General features: G+C 42.9%; 1 protein-coding gene across 10 annotated transcripts in view; it reads left to right on the top strand.

The window, feature by feature from the left end:
- Positions 1-26,958, top strand: part of PRKAG2 (protein kinase AMP-activated non-catalytic subunit gamma 2) — a 1,410,703-nt gene that overhangs the window by 838,173 nt on the left and 545,572 nt on the right. The window lies entirely within an intron of this gene.

Genomic DNA, 26,958 nt, shown 5'->3' with positions numbered 1-26,958 from the left:
GAAAATGGGATGCATTTTAAATAAAAAAATGAAAAGTTTTCTTTTCATTTTTTCAGAGTAGGCAGTGGTCCGTTTGACCACTACTTGCTCTGAAAAAACATTTTTGCTACCATTCACAAAGGGGAAGGGGTCCCGTGGGGGCCCGTTCCCGTTTACAAATGGGTTACCACTCATTTGCAAACGGGACACAGTGGTAGCTGTGATTGTTTTGCGACCACAATTGCGGTCATAAAACAATCATACATGCCACTGCGACTCGCAATTAGGAATTAGGCAATTGCATGCCTGCTCACAAAATAGGGATGGTACATTAGGAAAGGCAATTTTGCAGTCGCAAAAGGTGAAATTCGCCTTTTGCGAACGCAAAATCGCATCTTAAATCAGGCCCCTAATCTCCTTGTTCCAAAAAAAAATGTGTAATGCAATCTATACTAGTGGTCATGTAAAGCGTTCTAATGCGCTTGAGTCAAGTTTGTACTGTATGAAACTGCAACAAAACCAAAATAAAAATAAAAAGATGCAAGAATAGCTGATAAGAAGTTGTAAAAAATACATTAGTAATTAAGGGCCAGATGTAGCAAAATGCTAATTTGCGACTTGCAAATTGCGAGTCCCTGCGACTCGCAATTTGCAACTCGCAAATTGGTATGCAGTACGGTGTCTCAGACACCGACTGCGACTCGCTATGGGGTCGCAATGACCCACCTCATTAATATTCATGAGGTGGGTCGCTAATTGCGGCCCCATAGCGAGTCTAGGCACTCGCAAACATGGAGGCCTGCTGTCGTCAGCAGACCTCCATGTTCGTGACTGCTTTAAATAAAGCAGTTTTTTTTTTTAAGTGTATCCCGTTTTCCTTAAAGGAAAACGAGCTGCACTTAAAAAAAAAAACGAAACCTTTAGTTTCGTTTTTTTTTCAGGGCAGGTAGTGGTCCCTGGGACCACTACCTACCCTGAAAAAATATTTGTGGGTCCATTCACAAAGTGGAAGGGGTCCCATGGGGACCCCTTCTAATTTGCGAGTGGGTTACCATCCACTTGATGAAGTGGATGGTAACTGCGACACCATGGTATTGCATACCACTCAGAATCACAAATAGGAAGGGAACACCCCTTCCTATTTGCGATTCGGAAATGCATATTGCGAGTCGGTACCGACTCGCAATATGCATTTCTGCATTGGGAAACGCGAACAGCGAGTCGCAAACGGCAATTTTTGCCGTTTGCGACTCGCTATTTGTTTCCTGCATCTGGCCCTAAGTCTCTTAATTTCAACCATTTGCTAATGTTATTAAGAATGCCAAAGTCTTGTTGCTACTGATTGTCAGTCCCTGTCTGCAGCAGACCCATATAAAGTACCAGTCATGTTTAAATGAGCAATCGAATTAGAGATGAGTTAATCAGCGGAAATACTTGCAATAATTGTGCATGTATAACACTTGCAGTCTTACCATACCATTCAGTTATCACCCAGTCAGACTGCAACACTCAATAACAGCAGAGACACATTCTAAGGCCTCTGTTATTGCATGTTATTCCACATCAACATAGTGAGCACACCGAGTGCCAGGGAGGAAACGGGATTTGAGCCAACTAGCAGTTGATAACAAAATAGAGACATGCTTATTTCGTATTTGCAAAATACACTATGCAGTGTGCCTTTCACTTATTGAATGTCTATGATCGGAATCTCATAGATCTGCTGGAACTAAGTGAAGACTGTACTACAGAATATTGAGGCTAGGAATATTGATATACACTAATATCATGGACGGACTATTGAGGGACAAAATATCAAAAGGTGAGTGCATGTAGAGGAAATATAGATTGACTATTCTTAACTCCACATCTCTGCACATACAAGATATAAATATTATCAAGGTACACATGTGGAGTAAGGTACAAAGGATGTATGCCTACGTGCCTTTCAACATTTTGTCCTTTGATATCAAGTCCACGTTATTTGGTGCTGCTGAGATTCCTAACTCAATATTTTGAGGACACAGTTGACTGGACACATATTAAATGTGGGAAAAGGGTCTAAAAATAAGAATATCTAACACATCATTGGGGCAGTTATCAAAGAAAAGCAGTAAATGGCCTAGTGCACACTTGCATCGAGGAGGCATAATTCGAGCACTACCTGGGTATTCTTCACACTCAGCTGACTGAGAGGGCCTGTGGCTGCTGCCTCCTCTCTGAACATCGCAGATTCCAGCCTGAAGGCATGAACCACAGGACAAAGTTCATAAGCTCATCCAAGAGGTTTGAATTTATCTTTATAATTCATCAAGCAAATGCCCATAAGCAACCACTTAAGTGAGATGGCGAAGAACAATAATTTGTTGTCTAAGGCTGGCTAAGCACTTTATTCCTACCATGGCAATAACTTCAGGGCTTCCATATTGACCACCTTCATCCTCTATACACTTATTTTGTATGTATGTAATTTGTAAAGTGCAAAACTGCCCAAACCAGAACGCTGAACAAAAGAGAGTTTAATAATGAATGTGCAAGAGCAGTGAGGGCAAGCTAACGAGGGGATATGACGGGTGATACCTGGGGTACGGGAGAGGGCATAATAGGAAGGAATAGCGGTTATCAATTGAGCGAGGAAAGAGGATGTATGTTAGTATAACTATTAGAAAGATGGGAAGGGTTGCAGCATGGGGTGGGAGAAGGTTTGGATAGTTTAACAAAAGTTCCCCTTGAGGAGAAGGAAGGTGGGAGACAGCAGAGCTGTTAAACGGATTGAAGAGATGGGGGAGTTTTTTATCTGGGTCCAGCAGGAGGAAGTATCCTTTCTTGACAGTTTTAAGCATGAGGTTTAGGTGTTTTTATTTCTTTGAGTAAAAACATGAAAATATTTCCTGAAATAAGTTTATTTAAAAAAAAACAGGAGCAATACTTTATTGTTTAAAAATACAGTAATTGTTTTTATTTAAGAGTAGCAATGAGTCGTCGGAAAATGAAATTACTTTCGGAAGTGAAACAACATGAGTACCTATTTAGTTGCTTTTAAATTTTGGTAAAAATAATAATGAAAGTAACATTTTGTTGTCAGTAAAATGAAAATGACAACTTTGTAGCATCAAAATTCCGGACGAACTTTTTCATTGCTTTATAAAGTAATTTAAAATAATTTCTGTGCTGTATTTGCATGATAGTTAATTATTGACATCAACAAAATCATGCCTGCTTTTCTCCTTACACTCACCCCCTCTGATAGAGCCCTGCAGTGGTCATCCTTTAAAGCCCTATCTGTTGCAGATCTCGCTCACATACTCAACTCCTTTAAATCACTTCCTATTACGATGATGTACTATCCTTAATCTTCATCAAAGGTCGTTGAGGAAGCTCTTTCAACCCTATTCATGATTGTCAACTCCTCCCTCACACAAGGCTTCTTCCTAGAAGCTCTCAAAACAGGCCAGATCTTCTCGTGCTTAAAGAAATCTAAACTAGACTCTGATGAACTCACCACCTACTGACCCAGCACTCACCTACCCTTTATCTAAAAGACCATTGAAAAAACAGGCAGTGTTCAACTCCAAGATCACATCTGTGCTAACCACCCCCTGCAAAAGTACCAATCCGAATTTAGGTCATGCTGCATTATGGAGATGCTACCTTTCATGTCGTAGATAACGCCCTCCTAACTACAGATGAAGATGACTCCTGCTTTTGGATATTGCTGGAGCTCTCAGTTGTCTTCAACACTTTTGACCCTCCCACCCTATCCACAGCCTGTAGTCTTGAACAGGATATTCTAGCATTGACCTTCACTGATTTTCCTCCTACCTTTCCATCCAACACCAGATCACTCACATGGGCATCCCAGATCCCAAAAGAACCTTTTCACCTCTGGAGTCCCTCAGAGTACCATGTTGTCCATGTCATCTTCAACCTGTAAATGGAGCCACCTGGGGCTCTACTTACATATAACAGCTTCTAAATTCACCACTATGCTGATGATCCACAACCTTACTTTAAAGTCTTCTTCTCCAGACATTCAGGGCCTTAAACGGGTTAAAATATTTCCACCATTAGAATCCTTGTTAGGACCTCTGAGGAGGGGTTGTATATTGTTTTGTTGACTATCATTTTATATATATTTCAATTTCAAGACTGTATACATGATGGTTACCTTTGGGAAAACATAGGCTTGAGTTGGTTCTGATCACAAGTCAGTGATAAAATCTGTAGTTCTGGCTGGTTCATTGGGAAAAGTCATGGCCAGTGTCATCTGTCTAATTCATTAATTATGAAAAGTTATGTCGAAGGCAGTAGGCTCAACATTGTTATTGTGAAAGGCTTATGTTAAAAAGAGTAGGTCTTTAAGGATGAATTGTTATCGCGCTGTGCTGAAGCAACTATAGAGGCATTTTATTATATGTAATCTCACAGATTAATATAGTAGGCTTGGGTTTAGTGTTGGGTACCATCTCTGATAAACCGTGTAGGTAGACAATTTGAAATGTGATAATACTTAATATGCCATATTAGGAGGGCCCGAGAAGTTTATTTGTCTGCCAGGCTCTTCTAATTTAAACAATTATTATAAAATACTTACATACATATGAACATATACATGCATAAACATACAAACAGGAGATTTGGGATAGCCCTTTTCTGTCATGTTTCTGTGTACATGTCATTCACACCCTTTCAGCTCCGACAGCCTAAATCATAGGACAATGCATAAGCCCACTTCATACATTGACTTCATTGTCATATGAGGAATATTCTGTCTGATTACATGTGGACATTCACCAAATTAGTATGCTTAAGTGCCAGAGAGGGTGGGCTCATCTTTTAGTTTTCATATTTCTAATTTCATAGGTTATTTTCTTTTCTCTTTCGTTCTTTTTTCTATTGTGTTTGTTTCTTAGGCTATTGTGCAGAGTTCATCAGACCATATTGCAGTGTTGCTTGCTTGAAGCTCATTTCATCTGTAGTGCGTCCTCCCAGTGCGATCACTGCTTCTAAGACAGAAGGCCATCTTGCAACACTGTTTTCAATAGTGTAACATGGTGCTTCTTAAGTGTTGTAACAATGCTGGAACTTTGAAACATCAATACGTTATGTATACTTTCATTGCAAGACGTGCTCAGTGATATGTTTAATTTACTTTTTTATATCAAGTACACTTCTGCCACTGTTAGAGAGTGCTATTCTTTCTTTTTTCTGCTTCTAACCTTTCAAAGCATCATACATATGCTTGTTGAATGTATTTGTTACATTATGGATGGGTAAGTGTGTGAATGCAAGCATGAGTCACTGTGTGGATGAATTTATGCAGGAATGCAAAGATGTGTGACGTAGTGCATGTCTGATGGTTTATTAGGTACTTAATCTCAATAGACACTAAAGAAATACCTTCAGTTAAAAGCATTGCCAATGCTTTTATATTTTAAGTACAGGAATCAATAGCCGAGATAGAAGAAACTGAGCTCTAAGACACATACCTTAATATATTTAAACTGATTCACATTTTTAGGCCATGTTTCAGCAAAACTTTTAGGTAAAGGAAAAAATCTCAACATGAAAACACTTTCCTTTTGGCTTGTGCTTACTTCACATTGCTTGAATGGGATAGTTGCAGAACACGAGGCACAGATTTTTCTTTAAAAAATAAATCTACAATCAGACATCACAAAAAAAAATGAAAGAAGTCAATCAGGCATCACAATATGAAACGAAGGAAGTCAATCAGCCATCACAATATGGAGCAAAGCAGGTCAGTAGCCATCACGGTATGAAACGAAGCAAGTCAATCAGGCATCACATTATGAAACGTAGGAAGTCAATCAGACACCACAATATGAAACGAAGGAAGTCAATCAGCCATCACACTATGAAACTAAGGAAGTCAATCAGACACCACAGTATTAAATGAAGGAAGTCAATCAGACATCACAATAAGAAACGAAGGAATTCAATCAGCCATCACAATATGAAACGAAACAAGTCAATCAGACATAACAATATGAGACGAAAGAAGAGCAGACAGCTTTGCGATAAAATCTAACTTTTTTGTGGACACTGTTATGAATGCACAGAATAATAATTTAAGTAGAAGTTGTAGATACAAAACTAGTTCATGCGTTTTAAAATTCCATAACAGTAAAATAAGAACAGTTATAATGCACTTATTATATACACAATATATATGCAAGGTTAAAGCTTGAGACCATGCAGGGTCTAGGTTGTAAAAGATAAAAGTAGCACTGCAGACTAGATGGGCCCACTGCCTTATCTGTTGTTAAATGATGTGCTCCTCTTTTGTTTGGAAAATCTCACTACACCAGAGCCAAAGTATATGGAGGGATGCCCACATACTTGGAACAAACATACCTCATCCAAGAGTCACAAAGTGAATAAACTTGACCCATTTCATGTTCCCCCTAGCATTTTGCTTATACCTAATTAAGAGAAAAAAAATATATAATAAAAAGAAAAATACACACGTAATAAGATATCAAGTTACAAGGAAAGGCATTGATCTTTGACCATTTCCATAAAGTGTAAAAGTCGCCATGAAGGGAGTTCAAAAGATGAACAGAAAAGACATAAGCTGTGGTAAGTAATCAGTGCAAGGAAGAAAAATCAAGCTAAAATAGCATCTCCATTCAAAAAGTCTTCATAGAGATCCACCAAAGCATCCCCACACGTAAGGATATCAATTCTGATTTTCCCTTTGATGCATAATTGATTTTCGCAGATTTGCGAGCTTGCAGAGATCTTAGACTACTTCTACTACTAGGGATCTGATTATGAGTTGCTTGTTATATTCTGACCCATGCGTAAACCCCTGTTTACACACGTATCAGAATTACGAGTTAAAAGTATTCAATACATCCAATAATTATTGGATGTGTTAAATACCTCAAGCTTTGTTAGATTGCTGAAATTAAACAGGTGAAATATGTACAGTATCTACCATACCATGCAGATTTTGGTGTGTAAAACACCAGAATCTGCATGTTTTTCCCCAGTAACTGAAAATAAATGCTATATATGGCAACCAATAAATAACAAGCCCCAGGGTTTCGTTATTTACCAGGTGTGATAAATAGTTTTTTACTTGTAATCAGGCACTTAGGGTTTTGTTCATTGATTTCCACACTTTTAAAATAACTCATTTGACAACCAGGAAGGCTCATAACTGGAATTCTGTATTGTCCCTTGAAAGTTTCAGAACAGGTTATCCTGGGTTATTCTTTATTAATGCTCTCAAGACTAGCATGATTCATGACCTCAATTGAATTCTGGTTGACTTTTTTTTTTTATATAAACACATTTTTATTGTTTTGAAAAAGAAAGGGGAGGGAAAAACAGGTGGGAAAAGAAAGCTCAAAACCGCTTGCACAGGTAAGTACGATGAGGGCCAGTTCCAAACTACATTGACATTAAACCAATCCAGGTGACAGATTTAAATCCATTTCCTAACATAATAGAGGGAGCCGTTGCCCCCCTGTTGGCCTATAGCAGCAGACCTAGCCACCCTCCCCATCTCTTCTCATGTTTCCGGGGGCAACCCCTAGGTTCATACACCAGTTTTTCTTGGTTTGTGCACCAGTCCACTCCCTGTCTCCATTTTCTGAGGGACGGGCCCGTAGATGAGTTCCAGGCGACAGCAATGTCTCTCTTTGCAACCAGCAGGGCCGTACTCACAAAGGCACGGTTCGCTCGTGACTCCCCCATTTCTTTCATTACACCCAATAATATTAGTTTGGCGGACATTTGCTGCTCCCGCCCCAGCACCATGTTTAGCTTGCGTTTTACTTTACCCCAGTATATCTGCAATATCGGACAGGACCACACCATATGAAAAACATCAGCCGGTTCCCCTGCACATCGTGGACACTGAGCCGTGGGGCAAAGCCCCAACCGGCGCAGTCTGTTAGGAGTTAGATATGCCCTATGTAAATAGTAAAATTGCACTGCGCGAAGCCTCACTGACACCGCCAGCACCCTAGGCGCCATCAATGCCTCCCTCCATTCCGTTTCCTCAAAAGCCCCCACCCATGACTCCCACCTATTTCTAGTTGAGTCCAAATCTCCTGGGGTATTGTTAACTAACAATTTATAAACCTGGGAAATGTCCTTCCCTCCTAGATTGCCCATGAGCAGCTTGGCCTCAAGTGGACTGAATTCTGGCATAGGGCCAGCAGTGGGCATGTGAACCCCCAGAGCATGCCGGAGCTGGAGGTATTTAAAGAACTGCGTCCGGGATAGTTGAAAGTCAGCCTGCAGTTCCTGAAAGGATTTCACTGGCCACCTTTCCATACATCTCCCACTAGTGAAATACCCAGCAGATCCCACTCAGCGAACCCAACCCGTGCCGCCGTTTCACTCAGCCACCTCCCTTGCCACACTGGAATCTGATTGGTGACAATAGCATTCCATTGGGTGTGCAGCAGCGCAGTGTGCCACGCCAGGAAGACTACTTTGGTTACCAACTCCATGTCTCGGGGGAGAGGCGCGCCATAGAGCAGATCAAGGATACGAGGGAAATCCAATATCTCCAATTCCACCCGATAGGCCGGGTCTGCCCACCCCCAGTAAACCAGTCATGAATCACCAGGAGCTGGGTCGCCAGGTAATATAAATAGGGAGCCGATGCGCCCAAACCCCCGTCATATACTCCTCTCCGGCAGTGCCACGCAGCCACTAGATGTCTTACCCCCCTCCAGAGGAATAAAGTGGTAACGTTCTCCAGAGCCCGGAACCACGAACGTGGGATCGGAAGTGGGAATTTCTGTAATACATTTAAAAGTCATGGTGGGACCATCATCTTGTAGAGGTCTACACGGCCCATCACGTTCAACAGCAGTGAATGCCACCTCTGCAAGTCAGCCCTGGTGCGTGCCAAGAGCGGGGCCAGGTTCCTGGCCCTCTCGCTGACTTTTATAGTAGATTTGTCAAGAATTGTACCAGGATCTTGCATTATAACTAGAAAGTGTGATCTACGGGTCTGCCATAATGCCTTTTATCCCTAAGCCTGGCAGACATGCCAATTAATGAAAACTCATAATCCTGTTTATCTGCTTAACACAGACTTGTCACATCTTTATGTTCTATGGATGGAAAATCTCTTATTCAAGTTAATTCATTATTCACATTCAACTGTGTCAAAATGAGCATTAGTCATTCTCATATAAATTCTTGGTCGGATGTAATTGGAATTGAACACATTGAATAAAGCCCTCTATAACAAGAGAAATCCCGTGAAAGTATTAATAATGGGCAACTTATATATAAAACTCTGGGAAATATGTTTTTCCTGTAAATTTGATCACCTTCTATAGAATAATATATTCCAGTGTTAATGCTTGTATTTTGAGTAATGGTTTGGTATCTAATATAGTCTTAGAGCCTGCCATAGCAGGCTCTACCTGCCATTAAGGGCCTGCTCCAGCATTAAAGGCCCGAGCCGAAGGCGAGGGCCTTTAACAAGGGAGCAGGCCTTTAATTGCCGGTAGGGCCCACTACCGCAGGCTCTAAGGCTATTAGAACATTCTGCCACTAGAGGGCACAATGATTTAATAAATAAAACAAAGTCCTCACGGAGCCCGAGGGGAGTAAACACAACACAGGCTCTGTGAGGCCTTTGTTCACAGCTGTTGCTGTGAACAAAGAACATTGGAATATTGAGGATCCGGGCTTTTACCAGCCAGTAAAAGCCCAGAGCACTCCATTGTCCGTAATGGAGCTTCCAACATTCTAATGTTCTAATATGTTATCGTGGGCTAGAGGGACTTGCCAGGGAAGTCCGATCTCATTTCACAAGAGGAAAACAAATGAAATTAGCACTTATGTGTTGTATCAGGCATAATTCCGTTTTACATTTTCTATTCTAAGCACAAAATGGAAGGCAGAACAGGTAGTGTGATTTTTAAGAGTCTTAAACCGCACACAGAGGGTCTGATTCACAAAGATTTACTTAGACCCTTGTGTAAGTTTATTATACTTTGCTAGTCTCAAACTCCAATTTAATAGTAAGTTTATGACTGTGGAGACTCCACATTCGGGCGGAGAACCATGCACATACAAAGAGAGGACAGGCCTATCTTTTTATGTACGGAGTTCTCCACCTGACTGCAGAGTGTCCACAGTTGTAAACGTGCTATTAAATCGGAGTTCCTGAATAGCAAAAAAATAGTAAACCTACATAAAAGTGAAAGTCTACTTGAATCATGCCCAGAATGTGCAGATAGTAACTAAGGGTAGGCATTGATGGGAAAAGAACAGTGCATGATTTTCTGTTAAAAATATGTACAGGCTCCCAATAGTTTTTCTACCTTGTCAGAGTTTCCAAATCCCAGGGCTGCACAGTTTTGATTCTACCTCGGGGCTCTTTCCTCCACCATTCTACACTTCCTGCCTCTTAATTTCAATCTTCCAAGGATCTTTTTCACTCTTGCTTTATATTTTGATATCTACTTTATCTTTCTTTTCTTCCTTTTTTCTTTCTTCTTCTGACCTTCTGTTTCTTCCTCAGGATCTAAGTCTGATGATGGAAAATAAGCCACAGTTCGGAAAAATACGTGCTGGTGGCCCATACCTGTAACTACCAGCACAAATTTAGTACTGGAAAAGGATGTGTGAGACAATTCAAAGTCTGAAATTCAAAACCACTACTGAAAATGTAACTATAGTGTAATCTAGGGAAGTATTTGACTCCCTGCATCATATTCTTTAGCCTTTCTGCCTTAAAAGGCCCGAAGTGGCTTAACTGGAGGGGTGTAGACATCTATAAGCCTCTATGCACCTGGGGATTCACTAGCGGACGTTCCAGTAGCTGATGAGCTAACAGATAAACAGTATTGAGGTTCTACAAGTGCCTCTTTAAGATTGGACACCAAGCAGTGGCGTAACAGAACGTGAGGGGGCTCCCCTGCAAAGAACATGGAGGGGACCCTGTGATAAGTGGCGCACTTAAAGGAATGCTAATGACAGCTCTGTTTATGTTTTATATTATTCGCTACTGGTGATGTCGACGATTTATTGTTTTGTGGAATCTGGTTTAATAACTACCACAGTGGTTTCGTTAAACTCGTGCACCCAAAAACCTTTGATAATCGCTACGAAATTGTGTAGTACTATAATTTACTCATTGGGCTGGAATTACCCTGTTTAGCTGAAGAACAAATCGATGTTCTACCAATCAACCAGCCCTCTACCAATAGCTTGACGCTAACCTTGCACCCAAGCATGGGAATATTGTTTGCCTCTATTACCCCAGGTTATGAAACATGTTGCATGAAACAGGTAAATAAGTGGACTGTTTGCTTTTAAAAAAGCATTGGAAATGTACCTACCTACTTATCTATATGCACACAACATCCTGCTCCCCTCACCATCTTCAACCCGTTTTCAAAATTGTCTCTACCTTCACTGACCCTAAATCTAAGTCCCTCCTACTAGAGTCTAGCCAGATACTAGGCTCCCGACTAAGTGAGTTGTTTTGAGGATAAAGGGCCATATGTACCAAAGCATTTTCCCATTGACACAGAATGGGTAAAACCCTTTGCTACATCTGGCCCAAAATCCTCAAAATGCGGTCCAATCCAGTAGGGGTGAACAATTTGACTCTGGGGCCAATAGCAGGTCCGACAGCAGAGTTCAGACTATCGCCCTTTCAGGTCCTGTATCTGGAGGAAGTGACAGCTTTAGTTACGAACTGTAAATCAGGGTCCCCAAGCAATCCTATGCCACTTCATATCCTGAAGACCATCTTTGGATATTATTGCACCAATCTATTGGGAGTTATTTGCCATCTCCCTCCACTCGGTTGTCATGCCAAATGATTGGAAGAGAGCTAATGTGATGCCTTTGCTCAAAAAGACTAACACAGACTCTGAATTACTGGCAAACCTCACACCAGTCTCTCTGCTCCCAGCAGCCTCAAAGGTCTTGGAAAAGCTGGTGAACCAACAACTAACCACCTTTCTGGATGAGAACAATTTGCTGCACCTGTCCCATTTGGGGTTTAGAGCATGACACAGCACCAAGACAATGCTATTGGAGGTTTCAGAATCTACTAAGACCAACTGGACTCTGCCCTTAATGTTCCTCTTGTGCGTTTGGACCTGTCAATCGCATTTGATATGTTAGATCATAATATCCTGATGTACAGATTAGAACACCTGGGGGTGACGGGCACAGCCTTAAGCTGGCTGGGTTCTTTCCTTGGGAGATGAGACCAGGTAGTCTGAATGAAGCCGTTTGGGGTCTGGAGGAAAAAGATTGACGTGGGGAGTACCACAAGGCTCCTTCCTGAGTCCCACACTCTTCAACATTTATATGACCCCCTGGCATATCTGGTTGAATCCTTTGGGATCAAAGTCATTTCATAGGTGGATGATACGCAGCTCCTGTACATGTATGATGGGGACTCCGCAAATGCAAAGGATGCATTTGCACATTGCATGGTAGAGCTCCTTGATTGGCTGAGAGATAATAAAGTGCAGTGCAACCCAGACAAAACAAATCCTACTGTTTGGGCTGAATCCCCTTCCAGGATGGGCAGGAGCATGGCCCCACTGCCTCCTCCAACAGCGGTGGCCAGAAATCTGGGTGTCTCAAATTTCTAGTAGTGTGCAGATGTAAGCAGTGGTGGCTGCCACTGAACGGTGGTGGCGGGGAGGGGTGGGGATAAAATTTATAATAACAAAATTAAAATAAAAAAAACATTTACCTATTTCTTCTGGAGGTGCCTTTGGATCTCCTCCGTCCTCTTCTGGACAACACACAAGCTCCCAGCCACTCACGACGCTGCTGTCACCAGCATGACAGCAGTGTTGTGATTGGTGTGAGTGCTGTGCTTCTGTGCTCACAGTGGGAGTGAAGGCCTGTGCACTTTCTCCTGCAGGCTGTTCAATAGAGCAGGGTGGAGAAATGCAAACGGCGTATGTCTGTTTGGCCGGCCGAATACAGCCGGCCACACAGACATGCACCCTTATTGTGCACATAAAACTCACCCTCCAACCCAGCCCCACCCCACCCAACCCGGTATCAGGGGAAGGAAAAATAAAATGATAATAACAAAGGGTTATTATTTTATTTTTCCTTCCCCTGATGCTTGAAAGCAGCGGGGTGACGCTCCTCCGCTTTAGCAGGGAAGCTACCCCTGGATGTCAGCGGTTCTGAAGTCATGCTTTTGGATTTGTCACATGCTGAAGAAGGTTTTTAACTTCCTTTCGCACGATGCACAAATCATGGTGGTCAGGGCATTGATTCTCTCTAGGCTGGACTATGCCAAAGTTCTGTACTTGGGTCTTCCTGAATATCTGATCCAGCAGTTACAAGTTATGCAGGACATGGCGGTCCTCCTACTTTTTAAAATACCCAAGTATACATTGACATCTTCATTACGGGAGAGACTGCACTGGCTGCCAGTTTGACAACGCGTGATGTACAAGGCATTGACATTGGCGCATAACAAAGGGCCTATGTACCTAAATGAGAAAATCAAGGTATACAGACTAGGAAGCTCTCTGTGTTCCAGTAGTGCTGGCTTAATCGTGGTTCCCTGATTTAAAAAACAACGCAGAGGAATCTCCTCTTTTACTGTCAAAGCAGCCAGTATGAAGAATCAGTTGCCTGGACATCTGAGGCCAGTTATAGGAGGAATTTAAGAGTTGAAAACATTTCATTCAAACTTTAGTGGGTGTAAGACTCCTGCAATTCCCTGTTTTTTTTTCTAAAGCGCCAGGGCAATCTTTAGAGTAGCTGTGTGCTATGGAGGAACCATTCATTCATTCACTCAATCTCTATTGCCTTCCTTATACAACTGACCTGACAACTGACAGAATCCTTCTCTCTTCTCCTTATGGTGTGCCATCAATCCCAGCTACTTTTGTGCTATATAAACTCCAGTACATGCATACACTTATGGTGGTGGCAAGAAGCAGTGTAGCTGACTCTAGGGCGCTGGAAGTGAGAAGCAGTATGGGCTTGACTAAGATTTTGTATGTTATCCAAGTATGATTCAGTACTGCCAAACGCATTTCGTCGTACTGTGCCTCTACTTAACCTTCTTTGTTTTATATCCACAAGTCTGTTTTCAGCTCTGCATGATGCAAGTCCCACAGATTAACACTTGTGCCTGCCCACCTACCACTGCTGCCGATATTTACGTTTCCTTCAACGTATATAAAGTAGCCTTCTGGTGACCGTGCACTGCACGACGATGAGACGGAGGACCTAACGGTTTTGATGTAGAAGGTGTGGTTCCTCAGGCAACCTGCAGGCCTTGTGTACTTTTGCACCAAAGCTCCATTTCCAATCATGCAAACATCATACCATGTGCATGTCGAGGTGTTCTTTCATTAACTCCAGTCACTATAGAGGGACTTCAGGTATCCACATGTATTTTATTTTTGTTAGTAAAATAAATTCATAGGACCATTAGCACCTGCAACAGCCGAGCACAACTAGAAGCTTCTCAAATCTAGAGTCTAAATACATGTCAGTATTACCGTGGCTTCCTCTGCTTTGCCTGTCTTCTCAAAGCCTATTATTTGTGCAACAATGTCCTATAAGATTGTAGATTTAAAAAAACCGCGTGGTCCATCATTTTGGCTTCCCTACCCTATATTAAATTTAAGTTGCACTTGGCCATTGTACTATCTTATTGCTGCACAATCTTTCTTTACATTCCAAGTGATTCTAAGTCAGAACCCACTTTTGGTTGAGTTAAAGGCATTTTCCCATATTACTTACACCAATCCGTCCATTGATGGCTCTTGCCTAACGAATGCCAGAATTATCCACAGTCACAGTCTTGGACACTCCCAGGATTTTTTGTTTGTCGAATTGATGAACGCTTCTATTGTCAGTTTGAGTATTGTTTCACCTTGCTTGAGTAAATGCAGGTTAGCCATTCCTAGAACGTGACACAAGAAGAACTACTACAAAACATAAAGGAAGAACTTCTAAATCCTTTCATTGTAAGAAAAACAAAATTCCTCTGAGACAACCAAACTACCCCAGTGGCTTAAAGGCACCTGTAAAGCATTGGGTTTGATACCAACCAATAAAAAACAATCCACTTCCAAAGATCTTTTTAACATTATTGTGACATTAATACATTTTAACCAAGTTCAATCAGAGTACATATAATTCAGACAAGAGTCACTTCATTATTGCCTTCTTCGACGTTTCCTTGTTAACCCTCATAGATACATTCTTATAGGATAAAGAGCACATGCAATAAACTGTTGTATTGCATTTTAATTTGTTGTACATAGAGCAGGGGTCTTCAAACTGGGGGCGGGGGGAGCTCAGTAGGCCTCAAATGGCCAATAGTAGCATTTTGTTTTGAGCTGAAAAGAATGAGAAGTATGCTGCTCTGTAATGTGCCATCACTACCATGTTTTGTCGTATATATCCAAGCTGGAAGTACATGTAAAAAAGGAAGAGGCTCTTCAAAACCCCCACCTCACCCCCACTTCTAATAATCACACTGTGGATACTTTTACACTTTAGCAGGGCCTTCCTGAACAGAATACTGTGTTTGGCATCATGTATTTTATTGCATTTTAAAGCAGTAACAGAACTTTACAGCGATGTTTATATAAGTTTAGACATATTTAAAAAATGTTCAATTTGATAGAATAATTGTGAACAATTAGGAGGGGGCCCAATGACTCCCCATAGAAAAGATGGGAGAGTTGAAGGAGTTTTACACTTGTTTTTTTGCGAATAGCATTGATAGCATTTAGTAGTACTATTGTGGTACTACTAAAGTACTACAAATTGCCATTGTGATTAGAATCATTTTTTGTTTGGAGTGTTACTCTGAATAATAAAGATGATACTGAAAAACATGACAGCTACGATAATCACTTTCGGGTTTTAGAGGTGTATTTAGACATTAATCTAGACAGTCAGTGACTGCAGACAGAACGTTGAGTGTTTTGTGTTCAATGTTTAGTAATAAACCGGTTCAGACCGAGGATGAAATCCCCTAAAGCATTGATTGACTATTAAATGATGAACTGTGAGCATCAGACTGTTTCATATTGGCTGACATTTGAAAGTTACCGAGGACAAGATGAATAAAGACTTTGTAGTGATTCTGTTTTCAAGTGATTTACAAGGTTGAAAATAGAGTAACATATAAAAAAGTGAATATTTATTTTCTCTTTAACTGGATGTGAATGAATATACTATTGCGTGCATTGACGTCTTGAGTATGACGGATCAAGTCATATAATGTTATTGAACACACTTTGGCCAAATGTTTTTTCGTGCTTCTGACATTATACGGTCGTATAAAAAGTACTAAAAAAATAAAATCGGGGAAGTTATGAAATAATATGCACTGTTTTATAAAGGAACTAAATGATGTGTTGCAAGGACACGGGGTAAAATCCTAATAGTGGGAGGCAAATAAGTGTTGTGTGGAGTAATACAATTGGGACAGAAGAGGTTTGGAATAAGCATTAGAAACAGACTTCATTCAGGAATTCACAGATGTCTGTGCAAGACGCATTTCAAAGAGGAACAGTCATCTACGTGGTGGGGTGAAGGTGGATCTTCAAGTCTGATTTTAGACTTAGAGTAAATATGTGGAAAGTCCTTGCTGCAACAAAGGGTTTATGGCAACCCGTTCTTATCACCGCCTATAATTGTACAGGCATTTCAAGTGTCTTAATCAATAGTGCCGAGTGTCGATTCTCTAAGATGTCTTCGGGTCACCTATTCAAATTTATCGTGTCCTGATCTCATATTTTAGACAGCATTACATTATACTTTCTAAGGACTTAGGGGTCGTTATCATGTTACCCTGGAGGCATTTGAAATGATAATTTTCCCTATATTATTTTAAGCTGATACGCTTCTGCCACCTTTTCCCTTTTAGCCTTTACGCTTCCTATTGGGGCTGGGTGAAAAGTGGGGGCCATACTATTCACTGGCCATGATGTGCTTGGCCTTTAATTTAGTTCTGCTTGGGGTCTTATGCTGGTTTAGTGTGTTGATATTTTTTTTATAGGGCCACAGCTTGACTTCTACAACTGTCATTTTGGAATGATTGAGCAGGCTATCAAGGGATAGGTGTGTGTTAACGTCTGCCTCCATTTCCATTATACACAATCTTGTTTCATATCAGTTGGCTCACATCTTGTGCGAGTGCTCTGATGCTCACGAACTTGATCTGCACCGTGGTACCACTACAAATGCGCATTCATACATTCAGGCACTTTTGTGCAGTAGGGTAACACAAAAGGTTGGGCCCCCCTATAGAATTTATCGAGGTGCCCCCGTGTTTCCCATAGGTCACAGACATTCACAGACCTAAGGCTGGTTGGGGGGCCCTGAAGTGTGGGGCCCCTGCACTGTAGTGGGTGCAGAGGCCTGCATTACACCTCTGCTTTTGTACCAAATGTTTTTTACTGTGGTATAATTGGATAGGATTTATTAACAACTTTCTATTGGCAAATGGGAGTGAGCTCAGGTGGAGTATGTTTCTGGACCTTGTGAAGCTCCCCCTTTAGTGTCTCAATTTCCACACGATTGTCTTTGACCCATGCCATTCACTTCATGTAGGTCATGGTTGCTGGATATATTGGGGTGTTTAGTCCTATAGCACTTTGGACTAAGAGTTCCATGTGTGAGGGAACTATGGGTACTGTATAAGTATTTCTCTGAGCGGTGCCCTCCATTTCCAGGTCTTTGTGTGTGTGTGTGTTTTAGAGTCCCAGTCTCAAGACGCCCTCTTCTTTCCACTGCAATCCTGTGACCCTCAAACACATTTTTTCTCCACTAATTTTGCTATTACTTAGCCCCACTCAATTATCTTCAAGTCATGCACAGTGGTGTCCCCCTTCTAGGTGTATACATATTTTAGTGGAATTAAAAATAATAATAAAAAAAAAAACGAGGAGGAGAGTACCTAAGTAAGAAAAACTACAAAATGGTCAACCGATGAGTGAATTGAAAAGTGTTCTGTGTACATTTCCACCATGAAAGCAAGCCATACTGTGTGTCTCATCGTTTCCCACATTCTGCTCCTCTGAGGCCTGTTTTAGTGCAATGACTCCTTAGTTCTTCAACATTAGCTGCACAATGTTAGTCTAGCCTTGGCACTGGTAATAGAATAGCCTAGCCTTGGCACCTTCAAGGGCTTTTGGAGCTCCTCTTCTCCTGCTGTCACTCGGCCTTGGTTACCAGCTGGTGGACCCACAGCTTAGCACTACATGTGGCGCCCAAAATGCCTTCTATGGCGAAGAACTGGAGCACACACCTCAAAATGACATATTAGATTCGTGTTGCAGTACTAGAAATTAGAGAATTTAAATCAAGGAGGGAAAATTAGCCTTATTACCTGTCGGTCAGTAAAAACAATCCATAATTGGGTGCAGAAGGCACCCTCAAAGCCTCTGGCCCCGATACCAGTGCACATTCTGCGCCACTGGTAACTCATCTGCTTCCAGGGGCAAGCGCTACTGGCATTCTGCAGCCCACCTGGATGTATGTGCGTCCAAACATGCTGGCTGCTTCCGCGTTACCTTCACACTTCTCACTTGTATGACTAACAACTTTAGGAATCAGGGGGATCGAAACCCACCTGCATAGTGATATTCTTCTTGCACTCATGAAAAGAAACACGTAGTAACCGTATATATTAGGCTGATAAAGAACGTAGGACACTTAAGGATTAAACCTCTCAGTTTTCTATATTTGACGAGGTAAAATCACTTCAGGCTTTTTCTCAGTTAAAGGAGAATGTCACAGAGTTTCAGTTGTACAATGAAGAAGATAATGAAGAAGACGTATAGAATGATATTCTTTGTTAAACCGATGCAGAATACACTTGGACAATGTATCCGTTTTCATACAATAAATGTTGTGTTCGTACAATCACTAAGTTAAAAAAACACTTTATTAATAGAATACTTTGAGATGTTTCACCAGACCATCCCGTGAAATGAAAATACCTCTCTTGTTGTGGACAAAGTTTCAAAGTATGTTGCCAAACATCAACCTGTCCTGGTTCTTATAGTTGCTTACTGCTCTTTGCTTCTTTTACTAGATGATGGACCTCTCCTGCTTATTAGCAAAACAATGAGTGAAAATGTTCTCCGGTCAGTGTTTTATTAACAGTTATAAAAAAGTGACACCCCAGTGCCACAGGAAGGGTGCTTTAGACCCTGAAGTGAATCAAGAAACGTGGGCCCCCGCCCCTGGATTGGTAGTAAAAAAAAAAAAACAGACGCTAATTTGGGTATGCTAGACCCCTGGTGCGCTAGCTCCCCACTCCTACAGTCCCCGGTGCTTCTGCACCTGCTGCTTAACTACTGATAGCTAAGCCCATGTGACATGCTTACGTAAAGAAAAACCAAGGATATTAAATGGTGTATATCAGTGGTTCCCAGTAAGGTCTGGGGACCCCTTAGGGTCCTCAAAACCTCCTCAAGGGGTCCGTGACTGCTTAGAAAATGAACTAATATTAGCAGATTAGTAAAGTGTATATAAATAAATAAATTGGCTAATGTACAATTGAAAATTTTAAAACGTACTGCAAATGTCAAGGAATTTGAAATTGGAGGTTAAAAACTAAATTAGTATCCTCAAATTGATTTGTGTGAGCAGTGCAGGTGCATCAAACAGAATCTACTATGGACTATATGTGGCTTCAGTTGAATGTATAAAAGCTCCAACCTTCCTATTAAATTAAAGTGTTTTTTTTGTGTTTTTTTTGCAAATTAAATAAACTGTGTTATCATAGGCCTGGGTCCCAGCTTCCAGTAATGATACAGTGGAGGGTCCCCAGATTCCAATAATGATTCAGTGGGGTTCCTTGGGTTCCAGTAATGATAAAGTGAGGGTCCACAGAAGTCTAAAAGTTGGGAACCACTGGTGTATATTGAAAAGTAACATTGTATATGTACAAAGCGAGAATGGGAGCAGCAGAGATGACAGCATGTGAAATAGCATGTGAAATAGAATAACTGGAATGCAAACAAAATCCAAATGCAATATTATATTCATCTGTAGGCAAGTGACAAGTGCGATTTTAATGCAATCCAAATTTGATTAGAGAGTGCTAATGGTGCTGTTTTCCTCAAAATTCCAACTCATTTCAAAACACATCTGTTCACCATAATATTTTGACTCTGGGAAAATAAGTGCCTGTAGATCCAGAAACCATGTGCCCAGGTGCTGTGTTAAACAGATAGACAGTGGCCAGGCTTTGGAAAGCAACAAATCCAAGCTTTTGAGAGATAGGTATTCTGGCATGCATCATAAATATGAGCATAACGAAACCTGATAACTGGGTAGTTATAGTTAGGTCAGTCTTTCCATTGAAAATGTGTTTTTTGTGTTGCTAATAACTTTAGCACTGTTTGACGAATCTCCATGAAACGTTTAAAAAAAGTGGTCTATTTTGCCTTGTTTGTGCATTGAAAGTTTTGAGATGATCTGGCAAGTGGGGGACGAGAAATAAGGGTGGACCCAAAACGCAAATTCCCTATGCATTTTCCATAGACTTCTCAGGAAGCACTACCGCAAAAACTACTGAACAGAATTGCACCAAATTTGGCAGAAAGCTAGATCATGGTGCACAGATTGTGCTTTTTGTGATTTGGTGTCAATCCGTTCTGTAGTTTTTGAGAAATTATGTTTTTGAGCCACACTGCCCCCGCCCCTTTGGAAAAAAAGAGACAGCCCTGTGGCCTAAAAAGGCTCGGGCAGGTAGCCAGGCCTCCCTCCCCCTTAAAAAAAATCACTCAGCCCCTGGGGATGGGTGGGGGGGTCTGCACCCTCCCGTTTTTATCATATTTGGCCCGGGAGATGGGGTCGCCATGGCCTAATAAGGCTTGGGGAGGAGGGCCACATGGCCCCCTCCCCTAATAAATAAGGCACAACTCGGGGGGGGGTCCCTGGGGCCTGTCAAGGCTCTGGGAGGGGGCTTCACAGACCTCCACTCTTATTTACATTTTGGCCTTGAGGGATGGGGTCTCTCGGCCTAATGTGGCTCAGGGAGGGGAGCCGCACACATCCTCTGCTGTTTTTTATTAAATTTTGCCCCTGGGGGATGGAGTCCATGGGGCCCAAAAAGCTCTGGGGAGAAGGGGGCTGCATGCCCCTCCCCCTTTAATTGGCTTTTGCCCCAGGGGATGGGGTTCCCAGGCCTGATATGGCTCAGAGGGGGGGAGAGGGGGCGTGCATATATATATTCCTGTTTGGGAAGGCCAGGGAAAGCCTGGCTTTGCATGTCAGGGACATAGGTATTTTTTGCCAAAATAAACTGCTTACCTTTGGGTTTGTTTCTCAAAACAAAACAAAACATGTCGACAGTCTGCCTTCATGGCACAGGCTTTGTGTATCAGCAGCCACTGGAAATCTCTGAGGTGAGATGTGACGTGGGTGCACAGGGGGAGGTCCAGGACAAGTTGGCACCGGCCTTCTGGATGGTCTCAAGGCAGTAGAGGAGATGGTTGAGATTCCAGCAAAGATTGAGTTGCTGTAGACTACAGCTGGTGATTAGGGCTTGAGTGATGGTGTGTCAAGTGCTCTTGAGAATCCATCTGAAGATTTTTTTAGGGATGCGTACCATGTGGAAACAGGCAGAGCTAAGTGCATTCACTTGAGCGGCCATGTTGAGTTTATCATCTAATATGTTTCCCAGCTTGCATGCATTCTTAAAGGGTGATGGGGTTGGGCCAAGCTCTGATGGCCACCAGGAGTACTCCCATGGGGAATATTTGTTCTTAAACATCAGCACTTCTGTCCTATCTGTGTTGAGTTTCAGACAGTTGTTTTTCAGGCATTTCACTCAGTGGATTATGCATTTGGTGATGTTGGATCTGGTCATGCGGGATTTATCCAGCATGGAGAGGATGAGGTTGTTGTCATTGGCATAGGAGGTAATTGAGATGTCGTAGGATCAAGTGACATTCGCAAGTGGTGTCATGTAAATGTTGAACAGGGTGTGGCTGAGGGATGATCCTTTGGGGACTTCTCATATCAGGTCCTTGGCCTCCGATGTGTTGGGGGAGACTGACTCACTGAGTTCTCTTTGTGAGGAAGGGGCATATCCATTTGAGGGCTGGGCCTTGGATGCTTGTGTTATGTAATCTTTTGATGAGGTTGGACTGCGACACAGTGTTGAAAGATGTTGCTAGGTCCAGCAGTCTGAGCGTGGCGGTTTCTCCTCGGTGTAGGAGGGTGTGGATCTAATCAGTGGCAGCAATGAGTGTTGTCATTGTGCCGTGATGGCTGAATCTGGATTGGGAGTAGTCAAGAAGGTTTTGGAGTTCCAGGTGGTTGGTGAGTTGCTAGTTGAAAGCTTTCTCTATCACCTTTGCTGGGTACGGTGGTATGGAGATTGGTCTGAAGTTGCTGAGTTTGTTGGGGGTCTGACGATGTTTTTTTCTTTTTGGAAGGCTGTGACTGTGACGTTTCCACTCCTCAGGGAAGTAAGTGGACTCAATGGAGGAGTTGATAATATGGTTGAGGAGTTTAATGATCACGGGTCCTCCTTGGATGTAGATGTGATGTGGACACAGGTCTGTGGTGGCCTCGAAGTGGACGGGCTTCATGATTGAAGTGATGTCTACCTCAGTGAGTGTTTTCCTGTTGGTTAAGTATCTGACTGAGAGGTAACTTGCTGAAGATGTCCTCTGAGTTCAGTTGCTTTTCAAAGTTATTGTAGATTTTCTCAAATTTATTGTTGAAGTCATTTGAAAGGTCAGTTCCTGGGAAGGGGTAATGGAGTTGGTTGAGGCGTCGGGATTGGTGAATTACTTGATGATGGCAATGAACTCTTTGCTGCTGTTAGAACTGGCCTCGATCCTATCCATGAAGGCTCTACTGTTGGTATTTCTCAGGAAGTGCTGCTAGTGCCTAATTTTGTTGTTGAAGTAATTTGAAGGATCATCGCAGAGTTTCTGGGAGAGGATGATGGGGTTGGTTGAGACGTCAGGGTTGGTGAATTCTTTGACTATAGAAAATAACTTTTTGCTGCTGTTAGAACTGGCCTCAATCCTATCCGTGAAGGCCCTACTCTTGGTAGTGCTCAGGCGGTGGTGGAAATGCCTGAGGCAGCCTTCTAGGTTGATCTGGCATTGGTGTTGTGGCTGGTTCTCCACTTCTTTGCCAAAAGTTTCAGGAATCTTTTAGAGTTTTGGAATTCTTCCGTGTACCAAGAGGCACAGTTGTTGGTTCTGCCATGTTTATGAGTTTTTATGGGTGCGAGAGCATCGGCGCAGTTGGAGAGCCATTAAATGAAGTGAGTGATGTCTTAGGCTAGGTTGTTGGTGGTGTTGGGTTGGTTTCCATCAAGAATGTTTTGCCAGTCTGTTTCCATTATCCTGCTCCAGTTCCAGCTGATTAGATTGGTGTTGATGGGAGCTTTGGCTTGAGTCATGGAAATGGAGAAATGGATAATGTAGTGGTCTGTCCATGTGAGTGGGGAGGTGGAGCAGTAGCTGATGCAGTTGCTGGAGGTGAAGATTTGTGGGTAGGGTCCATGACGAGCTGGGAATGTTCTATATTGCGTAGACTCTCACGGAGGTTAGTGGAGCAGTGGTTAGAGGGGTCTTCCAAGTGGAAGGTGAAGTCGCCATGGAGAAGGAAGTTCTTTGAGTTGATGGTGAGGGGGGCGATGAAGTCTGACATGAAGCTGCAGAAGTTACCTTGTGGACCTGGTGGTCGGTAGGTTAGGGTGCCCTTCATGGTGGTGTTTTTGCTAGCCTACAGGTTGAAGTGCAAGTGTTCCATGAAAGGTGTGTCCGGGTCAGTTGTGCTTTTGCAATTGAGAGTATCCTTGTAGATGATGGTGAGACCTCCAACGGGTTTCTGGAGGCAGTCCTGGCATGCAATTTTTGTATCCTGCTGAGGTGGCCATGACGATGCCAAGAGCTGTGATGGGGTTCATCCAGGTTTCAGTTAGGAAGAGGAGGTTCGGCGTGCTATTGCTGAGGAGGTCCCAGATTTCAAATGAGTGTTTTTTTAGAAAGCTTTTGTTAAGGAACATGCATGTGAAGGTGTGATGAGGGTTGGGTTTTATGCTGGGTGAGGTGAGGCTGTGAGCCAGTGATGTGGGAGTCTGAGTGAGGGGGTGTGTGATCCCGAGTCGCTACAGGAAAGTGGCAGTGGGAGCAAGAGAAAGGTCTTACCATGCTATGTGGTGCGGAGCGACAGCTGCAGATGGAGACAAATCCAGGGCTGAGCCATGAAGGGTTGCTTGGAGTAGTGGCAGATGTGAAACTGACCAGAGTTCATGGTGCTGGGCGTGGTTCAGGCACAGTCCAGATGTGGACATGCGCAGATGGGCATGCCTTTGACACATCTTTGCCATGACAGGATTCAGTCGCACAGTGACTGCCATTAAGTAGGCCCTGGTAGGGGAGGGGATTGCATTCGGGAGGGCAGGGGTAAGGAAAAGATGCAGGAATAAGACACTAGAGGAAGACGCAAGAGGAGCAGGGGAGGTGGGAGGAGGAAAAGTGCAGGGTGTTGGGTGAGGAAAGGGGGAATTGGGAAAGCTAGAGGTACACAGGAAAGAGACAGAGATAAAAGAGGTACTGAGGAAAGGGGCACAAGAAAAGGGACACAGAAAATAGGCACAAAGAAAGGATGCCCACGGCAAGAGCATGAGCAAGAAAAAAGGCACAGTAATGGAAACAAATAATAGGAAAGAGGCAAAGCAATGGAAACGAAAAAGAGGCAAAGCAATAGGAACAAGCGAGAAAAAAAGAGAACATGCAAAGTCAAAACGGTGTGAGAAAGAGGCAAAGTGGCGTAAAGAAGTGAGAGAGAGAGGCAAAGTAAGCAAATGAGTGAGAGGAAGAGACATGCAGAGTCAGAGAATGAGAAAGAGAGGCAATGCAAGGGTAAAGTGGAAAAGGAAAGGAGTGTGAGAGAGAGAAGAGTGCACCAAGGCAAGGAGAGTTGTGGCTGTAAGTCTTTGTCCGAAAGGGCCTTAGATTTGTCAGAGCTCCATCCCAAGGTAAATGGGGAGCTGGGGTCAAGGCACTTGCTTAATGGCGTAGTGAAGTGACCGCCATTAAGTAGGTCCTGGGAGGGAGGAGGAGGGCGGGGCTAAGGAGAAGAGATTGTGAGGAGATGTGGTAGGAAGACGGGTAGAGCTAGTAAGGAACATGGGGAGGAGGAAAAGCAGATGAATGGGTGGAGGGGGCTTGAGGGAAAGCTGAAGAAACAAAGATCCACAGAGAAAAGAGGCACTGAGAAAGCAGGAACAAAGAAAAGGCGCACAAGAAAAGGGCCGCAAGGCAAAGCTTGAGCGGAAAAAAGGCACATTAATCGACACAAGGGATAGAAAGGGAGGCAAAGCAATGGAAACAAAAAATAGGCAAAACAATGGCAACGAGTGAGAAAAAATAGGCAAAGCAAAGTCAAAAGAGGGAGGGTGAGAAAGAGGCAAATTAGCATAAACGAGTGAGAGAGAAGCGAAGCAAGGAGAGAAAGAGGCAAGTAGAGCCAGAGAGTTAGAGAGAGAGGGGTAGCGAGGGTAAAGAGAAAGAGGAAAAGATTGTGTGAGAGAGAAGAGTCTACTGAGGTACGAGAGCGGCGGCAGCAAGGACAGGTCCCAAAGGACCTAGACCAATCTGAGTTCAAGGTGAGTGGGGAGCTGAGGCCTAGTGATAGGCACCTAAGGCACCAGTACAACAAAACCCATTGAAAACCTTTATGATTCGGCCCTTAATTATTTTCCACAACGTGTATCTTATTCAGAACCATTTTGTTACTGCTAAATAAGGATATGAGAGATATAAACGCTTACACCATTTTCCCATGGAACTCCAGAATCTTAGCAAACTTAGTTAAGGTGCCAAACTTTCCTGTAGACCTGAAGGTATAAACAAACTTTGCACACTGCTGCTTAGGGTACAAACATGCCACATTTAGATAGGAGAGAATTCCTCGAGGAGGCAAAGCATTTCAACCCGCGTGCATGCCACATTAACAGATAGGGTATTCTGAATTATAGATGCAGATAAGCACTGACATAACGCCTCTGATGATTCCTCTCGATTTAAGGAATCTAGGGCCAGATGTAGCAAAACAAAAAATTGCGACTCGCATTTTGCGAGTTGATGCGAGTCGCAAAATGCGAGTCGCAATTTGTAATGCAAGGAAAAAAAACGTTCCGAAATAGCGACTCGCACCCGAACTCGCAACGCAGTGTGCGAGTCCGCAGATTGCGAGGTCGCTTTTTGCGAGTGTGCAAAAAACGAACTCGCAATTAGCGAGTAGGTGTCGTAAATTGCGATTACCTTGCAAATTGCTTACAGGTGCAGCAGAACACTCCAGAAACCACACCAGAACACTCTGGAAACACTTCCTGGCACATGATGATGACATCACAGCCAGGAAGTCTGCAGGGGTGAGAGGTAGCCCACGTCGGGTGGCTATGTTGTGGAGGATGGCGCATGCGACCACAATTTTGAATGCGGTAATGGGGGTGTATTGGAGGGCACCTCCACTGCGGTGGAGGCATCTGAATCTTGCCTTCAGGAGTCCGAAGGTGCGCTCGATGAGGTTCCTGGTCCTCTTATGTGCACTGTTGTATTGCCTCTCTGAATCATTGCTGGGTGTTAAAAACGGAGTCATGATCCAAGGCCTGAGAGCATATGCACTGTCTCCTTGTGGGCACAAAAGTACACTGTTAGGAAGTCCAGATTGTCGTGCACAGTGACCTGTGTGTATGTCTGCAAGTGTCTGTGGCTCTACCTAGGAGGTAACCGTCTCCGAATTCCCCACGTTCCAGGCGTTGATGTATCCCACTATACCTAAAAATTTAGGAGTCATGGGTACTGCCTGGAAACTTAGCTACAATGTCCGTGATGACATAATGGGCGTCACAAACAACCTGAATATTGAGTGAGTGGGTACACTTTCTGTTGCGGAAAATGTGTTCCAGATTTGCAGGGGGGCATATTTGAATGTGTGTCCCATCTACACACCCTATGA

Source organism: Pleurodeles waltl, chromosome 10, assembly GCF_031143425.1.
Source record: "Pleurodeles waltl isolate 20211129_DDA chromosome 10, aPleWal1.hap1.20221129, whole genome shotgun sequence".
In the NCBI taxonomy this organism is placed as follows: domain Eukaryota; kingdom Metazoa; phylum Chordata; class Amphibia; order Caudata; family Salamandridae; genus Pleurodeles; species Pleurodeles waltl.
This window is presented reverse-complemented; position numbering and strand designations above follow the sequence as displayed.